The 11,916-nt window shown below is 40.4% G+C and overlaps 1 non-coding gene across 1 annotated transcript; it reads left to right on the top strand.

The window, feature by feature from the left end:
* The first annotated feature begins 11,288 nt into the window (after positions 1 to 11,288).
* Positions 11,289 to 11,396, top strand: LOC112760793 (small nucleolar RNA R71). The gene has a single exon (XR_003181215.1). It is a non-coding gene; the product is annotated as a small nucleolar RNA R71 (small nucleolar RNA).
* The last annotated feature ends 520 nt before the right edge of the window (positions 11,397 to 11,916 follow it).

The raw sequence follows: 11,916 nt of genomic DNA on the forward strand, positions 1-11,916 counted from the left end.
TTTTTTTTATTTTTATTTTATAATTTTCGAAATTAATGCTAATATTTAATGTTTTAATTCAAAAATTTCAAGTTGTTACTTGCCTATTAAGAAAGGTTCAATCTTTAAATTCTAGAATCATATCTTTTAGTTTCTTGTTAGTCAAGTAATCAACTTTAATTTCAAAAATTAAATCTTTTTAATTTCCTTTTCAAATCTTTTTCAAAATAGATTTCAATCATATCTTTTAAAAAACTTAATTTCAAAACTTTTTCTAACTTCTTATCTTTTCAAAATTGATTTTCAAATCTTTTTCAATCAACCACTTGACTTTTTGTTTGTTTTACTATTTCTTAGCTTTTTCAAAACCACCTAACTACTTTTCTCTTTCTCTAATTTTTGAAAATCACTAACCACTTTTTCAAAATTCTTTTTAATTAACTAATTGTTTTAAATTCTAATTTTATTTTATTTTCCTTCTTAAATTCGAATTCTAACTAATAATTAAACTAAAAATAAAAATATTTTTCTTTTCTTTTAATTAAAAATTCGAATATTCTTCTCTCTCTTATCTCTTTATTTTATTTATTTACTATCACTTCTCTTCTTCTTAAAAATTTGAACCCTCTCTCTCCCTCTGTGTTCGAATTCTTCTTCTCCCTTCTTCATTCAATTCTTCTATTCTTCTACTCACATAAAGGAATATCTATACTGTGACATAGAGGATTCCTCTTCTTTTCTATTCTCTTCTTTTTCAGATGAGCAGGAACAAGGATAAAAACATTCTTGTTGAAGCTGATCCTGAACCTGAAAGGACTCTGAAGAGGAAGCTAAGAGAAGCTAAAGCACAAAACTCTGGAGAGGACCTAACAGAAATTTTCGAAAAAGAATGTAGAGATGGCAGCCGAAAATAACAACAATGGTGGAGATGCAAGGAAGATGCTTGGTGACTTTACTGCACCCACTTCTGACTTCTATGGAAGAAGCATCTCAATTCCTGCAATTAAAGCAAACAACTTTGAGCTTAAGCCTCAATTAGTTTCTCTAATGTAGCAGAATTGCAAGTTTCATGGACTTCCATTGGAAGATCCTCATCAGTTCTTAGCTAAATTCTTGTAAATCTGTGACACTGTTAAGACCAATGGGGTTAATCCTGAGGTCTACAGACATATGCTTTTCCCCTTCGCTGTAAGAGACAGAGCTAGGACATGGTTGGACTCACAACCTAAAGAAAGCCTGAACTCTTGGGAAAAGTTAGTCAATGCTTTCTTGGCCAAATTCTTTCCACCTCAAAAATTGAGCAAGCTTAGAGTAGAAGTCCAAACCTTCAGACAGAAGAAAGGTGAATCCCTCTATGAAGCTTGGGAAAGATACAAGCAATTGATCAGAAGGTATCCTTCTGACATGCTTTCAGAATGGAGCATCCTATGTATATTCTATGATGGTCTGTCTGAATTGTCCAAGATGTCATTGGACCACTCTGCTGGTGGATCTCTTCATCTGAAGAAGACGCCTGCAGAAGCCCAGGAACTCATTGAAATGGTTACAAATAACCAGTTCATGTACACTTCTGAAAGAAATCCTGTGAATAATGGGACAACTCAGAAGAAAGGAGTTCTTGAGATTGATACTTTGAATACAATATTGGCTTAGAATAAAATATTGACTCAACATGTCAATATGATTTCTCAGAGTCTGACTGGAATGCAAGCTGCATCCGGTAGTACTAAAGAAGCTTCCTCTGAAGAAGAAGCCTATGACCTTGAGAATCCTACAATAGAAGAGGTGAATTACATGGGAGAATCCTATGGAAACACCTATAATCCTTCATGGAGAAATCATCCTAATTTCTCATGGAAGGATCAGCAGAAGCTTAATCAAGGCTTCAATAATAATAATGGTGGGAGAAACAGGTTTGGAAATAGCAAGCCTTTTCCATCATCTTCTGAGCAATAGACAGAGAATTCTAAGCAGAGTCACTCTAACTAAGCAGCCATAGTTTCTGATCTATCTAAGACCACTCATAGTTTCATGACTGAAACAAGGTCCTCCATTAGAAATTTGGAGGCACAAGTGGGTCAGCTGAGTAAAAGAGTTACTAAAATCCCTCCTAGTACTCTCCCAGGCAATACAGAAGAGAATCCAAAAAGAGAGTGCAAGGCCATCAACACGTCCAACATGGCCGAACTTGTAGAGGAGGGAAAGGCAGTGATTTCCACTAAGGAAGACCTCAATGGACGTCCACTGGCCATTAAGGAGTTCCCTGTTGAGGAACCAAAGGAATCTGAGGCTCATACAGAGACCATAGAGATTCCACTGAACTTACTGTTGCCATTCATGAGCTCTGATGAGTATTCTTCCTCTGAAGAGGATGAAGATATTATTGAAGAGCAAGTTGCTCAGTATCTATGAGCAATCATGAAGCTGAATGCCAAGGTATTTGTTAATGAAACTTGGGAGGATGAACCTCAATTGCTCATCAATGAACTGAATGCCTTGGTTCAACATAAATTACCTCAAAAGAAACCGGATTCCGGAAAGTTCTTAATACCTTGCATCATAGGCACCATGGCCTTTAAGAAGGCTCTGTGTGACCTTGGTTCAAGTATAAACCTCATGCCACTCTCTGTAATGGAGAAACTAGGGATCATTGAGGTACAAGCTGTAAGAATTTCACTAGAGATGGCAGACAATTCAAGGAAACAGGCTTATGGACTTGTAGAGGATGTCTTAGCGAAGGTTGAAGGCTTTTACATCCCTGCTGATTTCATAACCCTAGACACTGGGAAGGATGAAGATGAATCCATCATCCTTGGAAGACCCTTCCTAGCCACAGCAAGAGCTGTGATTGATGTGGACAGAGGAGAGTTAGTCCTTCAATTGAATGAGGACTACCTTGTATTTAAGGCTCAAGGATCTTCTTCTGTAACCATGGAGAGGAAGCATGAAAGGCTTCTCTCAATACAGAGTCAAACAGAGCCCCCACACTTAACTTCTACGTTTGGTGTTGGGAGGCCAACATCAAGCTCTAAGTCTCTGTGAGGCTCTCTAAGAGCTCACTGTCAAGCTATTGACATTAAAGAAGCGCTTGTTGGGAGGCAACCCAATATTATTTAATTATATTTATTTATATTCCATTGTCATTTTATGTTTTCTTTAGGTTGATGATCATGTGAAGTCATAAAAACAACTACAGAATTAAAGCAAAATCAAAAATAGCATAAAAAACAACACACCCTGGAGGACAGGCTTACTGGCGTTTAAACGCCAGTAAGGATAGCAGAATGGGCGTTTAACGCCCAGCCTGGCAGCATTCTAGGCATTAAACGCCAGAATGGGCAGCACTCTGGGCGTTTAACGCCAGAAAAGGGTGTCTGGCGTCTGGCTGGCGTTAAACGCAAGAATGGCAGACAGACTGGCGTTTAATGCCAGAAAAGGGTGTCTGGCTGGCGTTAAACACCAGCAAGGGACAGCAGACTGTCGTTTAACACCAGGAAAGGTAGCAGAGCTGGCATTTAATGCCAGAATTGGCACACAGAGGGTGTTTGAATGCCAGAATGGTGCAAGGAGCAGAATTCCTTGACACCTCAGGATCTGTGGACCCCACAGGATCCCCACCTACCCCACCTCTTCTTCTTTCCTCTTCACACCTTTCCATAACACTCTTCCCCAAATACTCTTGACCAATCACATCAATACCTCCTCCCCAAACACCATTTACCTATCAAATCCTACCCTCTTCCCCATATCCTCTTCACCACTCACATCCATCCATCATAAACCCCACCTACCTCACCATTCAAATTCAAACCATTTCCCTCCCAAACCCACCCCTTCATGATCGAATTCCCTCTCTCTCCTACCTTATTAATAGCCCTCCTCACTACCTTCAATTTCACACATCATACACACTACTACCCCCCTTGGCCGAAACCACTACTACCCTCCATCTCCTCCATTTCTTCTTCTTCTACTCATTTCTTCCTTCCTTTTGCTCGAGGACGAGCAAACATTCTAAGTTTGGTGTGGGAAAAGATCTATTTTTTTGTTTTTTCATAACTATTAATGACACCTAAGACCGGAGAAACCTCTAGAAAGAGGAAAGGGAGGGCAATTGCTTCCACCTCCGAGTCATGGGAGATGGAGAGATTCATCACAAAATTCATCAAGACCACTTCTATGAAGTTGTGGCCAAGAAAAAAGTGATTCCCAAAGTCCCCTTCAAGCTCAAAAAGAGTGAATATCCAGAGATCCGACGTGAGATTCGAAGAAGAGGTTGGGAACCTCTCATTAACCCAATCCAACAAGTCGGAATCTTAATGGTTCAAGAGTTCTATGCCAATGCATGGATCACTAAGAACCATGATCAAAGTATGAACCCGAACCCAAAGAATTGGCTCACAATGGTTCGGGGGAATTACTTGGATTTCAGTCCGAAAAATATGAGGTTGGCATTTAACTTGCCAACGATGAGAGGAGATCCTCATCCTTCAACTAAAAGAGTCAACTTTGATCAAAGGTTGGACCAAGTCCTCATGGACATCTGTATGGAAGGAGCTCAATGGAAGAGAGACTCAAGAGGCAAGCCAGTTCAACTAAGAAGGCTTGACCTCAAACCCGTGGCTAGGGAATGGTTGGAGTTCATTCAACGCTCTATCATTCCTACTAGCAACCGGTCTGAAGTTACTATAGACCGGGCTATCATGATCCATAGCATCATGAATGGAGAGGAAGTAGAAGTTCATGAGATCATACCTCTAGAACTCTACAAGGTGGTGGACAAGTCCTCTACTTTGGCAAGGTTAGCCTTCCCTTATCTCATCTATACCCTATGCAATTCAGCTGGAATTGTCATAGAGGAAGACATTCTCATTGATGAGGACAAGCCCATTGGTGCACGAAATTGTGATCATCAATGGCGCCAACAACTTGGTACGCACAATTGTAATCTCAATTCTTTATCACAACTCCACACAACTAACCAGAAAGTGCACTAGGTCGTCCAAGTAATAAACCTTACGTGAGTAAGGGTCGATCCCATGGAGACTGTCGGCTTGAAGCAAGCTATGGTCATCTTGTAAATCTCAGTCAGGCGGATTCAAATGGTTATGGAGAATTGATAATTAAAAGATGAATAAAATATAAAATAGGATAGAGATACTTATGTAATTCATTGGTGAGAATTTCAGATAAGCGTATGAAGATGCTTTGTCCCTCTTAAACTTCTGCTTTCCTATTGCCTTCATCCAATCATTCATACTCCTTTCCATGGCAAGCTTTATGTTGGGCATCACCGTTGTCAATGGCTACTTCCCGTCCTCTCAGTGAAAATATTCCAAATGCGCTGTCACCGCACGGCTAATCATCCATCGGTTCTCGATCATGTTGGAATAGGATCCATTGATCCTTTTGCGTCTGTCACACGCCCAACACTTGCGAGTTTGAATCTCGTCACAATCGTCCCTTCCCAGATCCTACTCGGAATACCACAGACAAGGTTTAGACTTTTCGGATCTCAAGAATGACCGCCAAAGATTCTAGCCTATACCATGAAGGTTTTAATCTTAGATTAGAAACCCAAGAGATACACATTCAAGCTTGATTGCATGTAGAACAGAAGTGGTTGTCAGGCACGCGTTCATAGGTGAGAATGGTGATGAGTGTCACGGATCATCACATTCATCATGTTGAAGAACGAATGGATATCTTAGAACAGAAATAGGCTTGAGTTGAATAGAAAAACAATAGTACTTTGCATTAATTCATGAAGAACAGCAGAGCTCCACACCTTAATCTATGGTGTGTAGAAACTCCACCGTTGAAAATACAAAAGTGATAATGGTGATCATTGGCTTCGGCCCCAAAGAGGAAACCAGAAGAACCAAGATGAAAATACAATAGCAAAAGGTCCTATTTATAGAGAACTAGTAGCATAGGGTTTACAGAAATAAGTAATTAATGCAGAAATCTTCTTCCGGGCCCACTTGGTGTGTGCTTGGGCTGAGCATCAAAGCTTTCACGTGTAGAGACTTTTCTTGGAGTTAAACGCCAGCTTTTGTGCCAGTTTGGGCGTTTAACTCCAGCTTTTTTGCCAGTTCTGGCGTTTTGACGCCAGAATTTCTATGCTGACTTGGAACGCCGATTTGGGCCATCAAATCTTCGGCAAAGTATGAACTATTATATATTACTGGAAATCCCAGGATGTATACTTTCCAAAGCAATTGAGAGCCCGCCTATTGGGCTTCTGTAGCTCCAGAAAATCTACTTCGAGTGCAGGGAGGTCAGAATCCAACAGCATCTGCAGTCCTTTTTCAGCCTCTGAATCAGATTTTTGCTCAGGTCCCTCAATTTCAGCTAGAAAATACCTGAAATCACAGAAAAACACACAAACTCATAGTAAAGTCCAGAAATGTGATTTTTATTTAAAAACTAATAAAAACATAATAAAAACTAACTAAAATATACTAAAAACCATACAAAAATCAATGCCAAAAAGCGTATAAATTATCCGCATATCACAACACCAAACTTAAATTGTTGCTTGTCCCCAAGCAACTGAAAATCAAATAGGATAAAAAGAAGAGAATATACAATGAATTCCAAAAACATCTATGAAGATCAGTCTTAATTAGATGAGCGGGGCTATTAGCATTTTGCTTCCGAATAGTTTTGGCATCTCACTTCATCCTTTGAAGTTCAGAATGATTGGCGTCTATAGGAGCTCAGAATTCAGATAGTGTTATTGATCCTCCTAGCTCAGTATGTTGATTCTTGAACACAATTACTTTATGAGTCTTGGCCGTGACCCTAAGCATTTTGTTTTTCAGTATTACCACCAGATACATAAATGCCATAGACACATAACTGGGTGAACCTTTTCAGATTGTGACTCAGCTTTGCTAGAGTCCCCAATTAGAGGTGTCCAGAGCTCTTAAGCACACTATTTTTGCTTTAGACCATGACTTTAACTGCTCAGTCTCAAGTTTTCACTTGACACCTTCACGCCACAAGCACATGGTTAGGGACAGCTTGGTTTAGCCGCTTAGGCCAGGATTTTATTCCTGTTGGTCCTCCTATCCACTGATGCTCAAAGCCTTAGATCCTTTTGATTTTACCCTTGCCTTTTGGTTTAAAGGGCTATTGGCTTTTTCTGCTTGTTTTTTCTTTTTCTTTCTTTTTCTCTTTTTTTTTTCTTTTTTTTTGCATATATTTTTTTCTGCAAGCTTTTCACTGCTTTTTCTTGCTTCAAGGATCAATTTTATGATTTTTCAGATTATCAAATAACATTTCTCCTTTTCCATCATTCTTTCAAGAGCCAACAATTTTAACATTCATGTACAACAAATTCAAAAATATGCACTGTTCAAGCATTCATTCAGAAGAACAAAGAGTATTGCCACCACATCAAAATAATTAAACTATTTTAAAATTTGAAATTCAAGTACTTCTTTTTCTTTTTCAATTAAAAACATTTTTCATTTAAGAAAGGTGATGGATTCATATTCATGGCTTTAAGGCATAGACACTAGTGATCATGTAATAAGACACAAACATAAATAAACATAAAGCATCAAAATTCGAAAAATAGAAAATAAGGAACAAGGAGATTAAAGAACGGGTCCACCTTAGTGATGGCGGCTTGTTCTTCCTCTTGAAGATCTTATGGAGTGCTTGAGCTCCTCAATGTCTCTTCCTTGCCTTTGTTTCTCCTCTCTCATGACTCTTTGATCTTCTCTAATTTCATGAAGGAGGATGGAATGTTCTTGGTGCTCCACCCTTAGTTGTCCCATATTGGAACTTAATTCTCCTAGGAAGGTGTTAATTTGCTCCCAATAGTTTTGTGGAGGAAAATGCATCTCTTGAGGCATCTCAGGGATTTCATGATGAGGAATTTCCTCATGTTCATGTCCATGAGTGGGCTCTCTTGTTTGCTCCATCCTTTTCTTAGTGATGGGCTTGTCCTTATCAATGAGGATGTCTTTCTCTATGTCCATTCCAGTTGAATTGCAGAGGTGACAAATAAGATGAGGGAAGGCTAACCTTGCCAAAGTAGAAGACTTGTCCGCCACCTTGTAAAGTTCTAGGGATATAACCTCATGAACTTCTACTTCCTCTCCAATCATGATGCTATGGATCATGATAGCCCGGTCTATAGTAACTTCAGACTGGTTGCTAGTGGGAATGATTAAGCGTTGGATGTACTCCAACCATCCCCTAGCCACAGGCTTGAGGTCATGCCTTCTTAGTTGAACCGGCTTTCCTCTTGAATCTCTCTTCCATTGAGCGCCCTCTTCACAAATGTCTATGAGGACTTGGTCCAACCTTTGATCAAAGTTGACCCTTCTAGTGTAGGGGTGTGCATCTCCTTGCATCATTGGCAAGTTGAATGCCAACCTTACATTTTCTGAACTGAAATCTAAGTATTTCCTCCGAACCATTGTAAGCCAATTCTTTGGGTCCGGGTTCACACTTTGATCATGGTTCTTGGTGATCCATGCATTGGCATAGAACTTTTGAACCATTAAGATTCTGACTTGTTGAATGGGGTTGGTGAGAATTTCCCAACCTCTTCTTCGAATCTCATGTTGGATCTCCGGATATTCACCCTTTTTGAGCTTGAAAGGGACCTCTGGGATCACTTTCTTCTTGGCCACAACTTCATAGAAGTGGTCTTGATGCACCCTTGAGATGAATCTCTCCATCTCCCATGACTCGGAGGTGGAAGCTTTTGCCTTCCCTTTCCTCTTTCTAGAGATTTCTCTGGCCTTTGGTGCCATAAATGGTTATGAAAAACAAAAAGCAACGCTTTTACCACACCAAACTTAGAAGGTTTGCTCGTCCACGAGCAAAAAAAAGAATGAAGAGAGTAGAGGAAGAAGAAATAGAGGAGATGGAGGGGGTTAAGTAGTGTTTAAGATGTGTGAAAATGAAGAAGTGAAGATGGGTTTATATAGGAGTGGAGAGGGGGGTTTGGTTCGGCCATGTATGGGTGGGTTTGGGAGGGAAAGTGGTTTGAATTTGAATGGTGAGGTAGGTGGGGTTTATGATGGATGGATGTGGATTGGTGAAGGGTTTATGGAGAAGAGGTATTGAGGTGATTGGTGAAGGATATTTGGGGAAGAGTATTATGAAAAGGTGTGAAGAAGAGAGAGTGAGTTGAGGTTGGTGGGGATCCTGTGGGGTCCACAGATCCTGAGGTGTCAAGGATTTCTCATCCCTACACCAATTAGGCGTGCAAAATGCCCTCTGCTGCCAATCCTGGCGTTAAACGCCAGGTTGCTGCCTATTTCTGGCGTTTAACGCCAGCTTCTTGCCCTTTTTTGGCGTTAAACGCCAGTCTGGTGCCCATTTCTGGCGTTAAACGCCCAGAATAGTGCCAGACTGGGCGTTTAACGCCCATTCTGCTGCCCTTACTGGCGTTTAAATGCCAGTAGGCTTCTCCTCCAGGGTGTGCCGTTTTTCATTCTGTTTTTCAGTTTGTTTTTGCTTTTTCAATTGTTTTTGTGACTTCATATGATCATCAACCTATAGAAAACATAAAATAACAATGGAAAATAGAAATATAACATAGATAAGTAAAATTGGGTTTCCTCCCAACAAGCGCTTCTTTAATGTCAATAGCTTGACAGTGGGCTCTCATGGAGCCTCAGAGATACTCAGAGCATGATGATGGCCTCTCAACACCAAACTTAGAGTTTGGTTATGGCCTCCCAACACCAAACTTAGAGTTTGAATGTGGGGATTTTGTTTGACTCTGCATTGAGAGAAGCTTTTCATGCTTCCTCTCCATGGTTACAGAGGGAGATCCTTGAGCTTTAAACACAAGGGGGTCCTTATTCACTTGAAAGACCAATTCTCCTCTGTCAACATCAATCACAGCTTTTGCTGTGGCTAGGAAGGGTCTGCCAAGGATGATGGATTCATCTATACACTTCCCAGTATCTAGGATTATAAAATCAGCAGGGATGTAGTGGCCTTCAACATTTACTAAGACATCCTCTACAAGTCCATAAGCTTGTTTTTCTGAATTGTCTGCAATCTCTAGTAAAATTCTTGCAGCTTGTACCTCAAGGATTCCTAGCTTCTCCATCACAGAGAGATGCATGAGGCTTATACTTGACCCTAGGTCACACAGAGCCTTCTCAAAGGTCATGATGCCTATGGTACAAGGTATTGAGAACTTTCCAGGATCTTGTCTCTTCAGAGGTAATTTCTGCCTAGTCAAGTCATCCAGTTCTTTGTTGAGCAAGGGGGGTTCATCTTCCCAAGTCTCATTACCAAATAGCTTGGCATTTAGCTTCATGATTGCTCCAAAGTACTTAGCAACTTGTTCTTCAGTAACATCTTCATTCTCTTCAGAGGATGAATATTCATCAGAGCTCATGAATGGCAAAAGTAAATTCAATGGAATCTCTATGGTCTCAGTGTGAGCCTCAGATTCCCATGGTTTCTTATTAGGAAACTCCTTGGAGGCCAGTGGACGTCCATTGAGGTCTTCCTCAGTGGAAATCACTGCCTCTTCCTCCTCTCCAGGTTCGGCCGTGTGGGTTATTTGATGGTCTTGCACTCTCCTTTTGGATTCTCTTCTGTATTGCTTGGAAGAGTACTAGGAGGGAGTTTAGTAACTTTCTTGCTCAGCTGACCCACTTGTGCCTCCAAATTTCTAATGGAGGACCTTTTTTCAGTCATGAAACTTTGAGTGGTTTTAATTAGATCAGAGACTACAATTGCTAAGTAAGAGTGGCTCTGCTTAGAATTCTCTATTTGTTGCTGAGAAGATGATGAAAAGGCTTGCTATTGGTAAACCTATTTCTTCCACCATTAGTGTTGTTGAAGCCTTGTTGAGGCCTCTGTTGGTCCTTCCATGAGAGGTTTGGATGATTTTTCCATGAAAGATTATAGGTATTTCCATAGGGTTCTCCCATGTAATTTACCTTTTCCATTGCTAGGTTCTCAGGATCATAAGCTTCTTCTTCAGATGAAGCTTCTTTGGTACTGCCTGTTGCTGCTTGCATTCCAGACAGACTTTGAGAAATCATATTGACTTGCTGAGTCAATATTTTGTTCTGAGCCAATATGGCATTCAAAGTATTAATCTCAAGAACTCCTTTCTTCTGACTTGTCCCATTATTCACAGGATTCCTTTCAGAAGTGTACATGAATTGGTTATTTGCAACCATTTCAATGGGTTTTTGAGCTTCTGCAGGCGTCTTCTTCAGACGAAGAGATCCTCCAGCAGAGCTGTCCAATGACATCTTGGACAGTTCAGATAGACCATCATAGAAAATACCTATGATGCTCCATTCTGAAAGCATGTCAGAAGGACACCTTCTGATCAATTGCTTGTATCTTTCCCAAGCTTCATAGAGGGATTCACCTTCCTTCTGTCTGAAGGTTTGGACTTCCATTCTAAGCTTGCTCAATTTTTGAGGTGGAAAAAACTTTGCCAAGAAGGCATTGACTAGCTTTTCCCAGGAGTTCAGGCTATCTTTGGGCTGTGAATCCAACCATGTTCTAGCTCTGTCTCTTACAGCAAAGGGAAAAGGCATAAGTTTATAGACCTCGGGATCAACCCCATTGGTCTTGACAGTGTCACAGATTTGCAAGAATTCAGCTAAGACCTGATGAGGATCTTGCAATGGAAGTCGACGAAACTTGCAATTCTGTTGCATCAGAGAAACTAATTGAGGCTTAAGCTCAAAGTTGTTTGCTCCAATGGCAGGGATTGAGATGCTTCTCCCATAGAAGTCAGGAGTAGGTGCAGTAAAGTCACCAAGCACCTTCCTTGCATTGTTGTTGTTTTCGGCTGCCTTGGCTTCTTCTTGTTTGAAAAGTTTTGTTTGGTCCTCTACAGAGAGTTGTACTTTAGCTTCTCTTAGCTTTCTTTTCAAGGTCCTTTCAGGTTCAGGATCAGCTTCAACAAGAATGCCTTTATCC

Source organism: Arachis hypogaea, chromosome 16 (assembly GCF_003086295.3).
Source record: "Arachis hypogaea cultivar Tifrunner chromosome 16, arahy.Tifrunner.gnm2.J5K5, whole genome shotgun sequence".
Taxonomy (NCBI): Eukaryota; Viridiplantae; Streptophyta; class Magnoliopsida; order Fabales; family Fabaceae; genus Arachis; species Arachis hypogaea.